Below are 3,879 nucleotides of genomic sequence, written 5' to 3'. Positions count from 1 at the left end.
ACTCATAACCTCAGCCGCAAATTACAGTGGACTGGGCGGCAGCTTTCGTTTCAGGGGGTTTCTGTTTGTCATGTCGAGTTAATAGCAGATTTGTTTTCTTGATGTTCTGTTTATGATGTACAGAGGTAGTAATCGTGCTGCAGTTTCTGTATGGATAGCAGTTGATAGTTACAGTGGGTGTTGATGTCTGTTACGACAAAGGGAAAAAAGTTTGTCAGTTATTTGTGCCAAGAATTTGTTTCAGTTTTGTTTGCTTTAGATATACTAGTGATAGTATGTCTTCTGACAATGTAGAGGAAGAATTTTGCTTTCTCTGCTGTTTGCTTGTTTGTTTTGTTGGTGAATGTTTAAGGTAAACACCATCCCGACCAGTGACAGATGTTCGCTGTGCCCTGCAGGTGTGATCATGTGATCCGGCGGATCCGAATCACAAATCTGACGGATCGCCCGGATCAATAAATCAATTCCCGCCCAAATTGGCGCATGAATATTCAGGCGACCTTGCGAGTGACAGTAGCGGTGTAATTGCGGGGTTTATGTCGCCCCGGAGCGCGCCGATCCCGCCCGCCCGGCCGCTCAGATCTCAGCCTCCCGCCCCATAAAAACGTTTGCCGCTCATTGATTTCTCATTAGCAATTAAGGCGCACTGACAGTTTCAATTCAGGGGGAACAAATTGGGTGGCGGTTTGACCCCGGCACCATACTTCACAGCTCCGCTTGCCCCCGGCCAGATTTCCCCGATGGACGTTGCCGCGGCAACTGGGACCATCTGTTGTCTGTCCGCCCTCTGCTGTAGCCGACGATCAAAACATCGACGCTCCTCTCCCGTGGCCGGCTGGTGAAAACGATTGTCTGGGTTCTCGTGTGTCTGTATCGGTTAGAGCGGCCTTGGCTCCACTATGGGGGATCCCTTTGGATTGGGTTATATGAGGAATTATGTTATCATGAGGGTTTATTGGCTTTTTTAATTTGCCCATCACCACTGCTGGAGAGAAGGGTCAGATCTACATGCTAGGTTACTCCCAAGTCCCAACATTGTCTGTAGGGGAGATGTGTTCTCTTTGATTGTTTTTAGCAGGAAAATCTTTTTGAGATCACATTTTGCAGGATTTATGTTAAACCAACGTCCTAGGTTATACATGATAGCTTTCCTGCATTAAATGAATGAATGAATGAATGAATGAATGAATGAATGAATGAATGAATGAATGAATGAATGAATGAATGAATGAATTTTATTGCTCAACAATGGCACAGGGTACAATGTATGGCAGGGTACATTAATGATTACAGTAGCAGGCAGAAAAGAAAAATATTAAATGTACAATTTTTAAATATTGTGTAGATACTGTATTGCTCTACTAGATAAAACAACTTCAAGTCAACTTCATCCACCTCTTCTTTTTCCGTATGGCCTTGACTTTGAAACAGTGTCAAAAATCAATTTTAAAAAATCTTGGAGTTAATTAAATTCAAACAACATATTCCAGTTGAAAGTTTCACTCTGGAGCAAACACAGACTGTCTCTGGACACCCTGCAAAGTGGAATTTCTTTCTTCAAAAGAATCAGTTCCCAGTTGGTCCACACAGGTTTCCTCTTCTCTCAGCTGAACATGATTTTTCCATCTCTGGGCTTGTCGGGAAAGTTTCTCTCGGCGTTGTCTGACTGAGGATAACCGCGGACAAATCCACAATTATGGAGGAGCCGTTTGAAGAGGCCGGTTGGGAGTCCGGCGGTGCCGTACGGAGGAGATCAAAGAACGGTCGTAAACAGGAGCGAAGATCGCACCAATCCCCGCTGGGGATTCCCACGCACGGCCCGCCTTCACATTACTTCTTCACAGACTGGAATGAATTTGCAGTTCAGAAGTAGGTACAACTTTGGAAAGAAGGAAAGACTTTGGTATCAAAGTGGTAGTTTGGTACCTAACTAAACAAGTACATTTGTAGCAGGGCCAGTGGAGTTTGGGGTACAGGGGGAATGGGCCAGGATACAACTAGCCAGTGGAGTTTGGGCTAGAGGAGGATAGGGCCAGGATACAACTGGTCAGTGGAGTTTGGGCTAGAGGAGAATAGGGCCAGGATATAACTGTCCAGTGGAGGTTGGGCTAGAGGAGAATAGGGCCAGGATACAACTGTCCTGTGGAGTTTGGGCTAGAGGAGAATAGGGCCAGGATACAACTGGTCAGTGGAGTTTGGGCTAGAGGAGAATAGGGCCAGGATATAACTGTCCAGTGGAGGTTGGGCTAGAGGAGAATAGGGCCAGGATACAACTGGCCTGTGGAGTTTGGGCTAGAGGAGAATAGGGCCAGGATACAACTGTCCAGTGGAGTTTGGGCTAGAGGAGGATAGGGCCACGATACAACTGGCCTGTGGAGTTTGGGCTAGAGGAGAATAGGGCCAGGATATAACTGTCCAGTGGAGTTGGGCTAGAGGAGAATAGGGCCAGGATACAACTGTCCAGTGGAGTTTGGGCTAGAGGAGAATAGGGCCAGGATACAACTGGCCTGTGGAGTTTGGGCTAGAGGAGAATAGGGCCAGGATATAACTGTCCAGTGGAGGTTGGGCTAGAGGAGAATAGGGCCAGGATACAACTGTCCAGTGGAGTTTGGGCTAGAGGAGAATAGGGCCAGGATACAACTGGCCTGTGGAGTTTGGGCTAGAGGAGAATAGGGCCAGGATACAACTGTCCAGTGGAGTTTGGGCTAGAGGAGGATAGGGCCAGGATATAACTGTCCAGTGGAGGTTGGGCTAGAGGAGAATAGGGCCAGGATACAACTGTCCAGTGGAGTTTGGGCTAGAGGAGAATAGGGCCAGGATACAACTGGCCTGTGGAGTTTGGGCTAGAGGAGAATAGGGCCAGGATACAACTGGCCAGTGGAGTTTGGGCTAGAGGAGAATAGGGCCAGGACACAACTGGCCTGTGGAGTTTGGGCTAGAGGAGAATAGGGCCAGGATACAACTGTCCAGTGGAGTTTGGGCTAGAGGAGAATAGGGCCAGGATACAACTGTCCAGTGGAGTTTGGGCTAGAGGAGAATAGGGCCAGGATACAACTGGCCTGTGGAGTTTGGGCTAGAGGAGAATAGGGCCAGGATATAACTGTCCAGTGGAGGTTGGGCTAGAGGAGAATAGGGCCAGGATACAACTGTCCAGTGGAGTTTGGGCTAGAGGAGAATAGGGCCAGGATACAACTGGCCTGTGGAGTTTGGGCTAGAGGAGGATAGGGCCAGGATACAACTGGCCAGTAGAGTTTGGGCTAGAGGAGAATAGGGCCAGGATACAACTGGCCAGTAGAGTTTGGGCTAGAGGAGAATAGGGCCAGGGTACAACTGGTCAGTGGAGTTTGGGCTAGAGGAGAATAGGGCCAGGATACAACTGGCAAGTGGAGTTTGGGCTAGAGGAGAATAGGGCCAGGATACAACTGGCCAGTGGAGTTTGGGCTAGAGGAGAATAGGGCCAGGATACAACTGGTCAGTGGAGTTTGGGCTAGAGGAGAATAGGGCCAGGATACAACTAGCCAGTGGAGTTTGGGCTAGAGGAGAATAGGGCCAGGACACAACTGGCCAGGGGAGTTTGGGCTAGAGGAGAATAGGGCCAGGATACAACTGGCCTGTGGAGTTTGGGCAAGTACATGATAGAGCAGGAAGAGATTGGGCCAGTACATAATAGAGCAGGAAGAGCTTGGGTCAGGACATCACTAGAGTGGACGATTGATCTGTGTTCAATAGATATTAAAGTCAGGTGTCAGAGCGGGGTGAAGACGTCAGTATTGAGGTGGTAACGAGCAGAGTGACCGGTGTGGTGGTAATGAGTGGAGTGACCAGTTAGTGAAGTGACCGGTTAGTGGAGTGACCGGTTAGTGGAGTGACCGGTTAGTG

The sequence above is a fragment of the Branchiostoma floridae genome, chromosome 6 (genome assembly GCF_000003815.2).
Source record: "Branchiostoma floridae strain S238N-H82 chromosome 6, Bfl_VNyyK, whole genome shotgun sequence".
In the NCBI taxonomy this organism is placed as follows: Eukaryota; Metazoa; Chordata; class Leptocardii; order Amphioxiformes; family Branchiostomatidae; genus Branchiostoma; species Branchiostoma floridae.
This window is presented reverse-complemented; position numbering follows the sequence as displayed.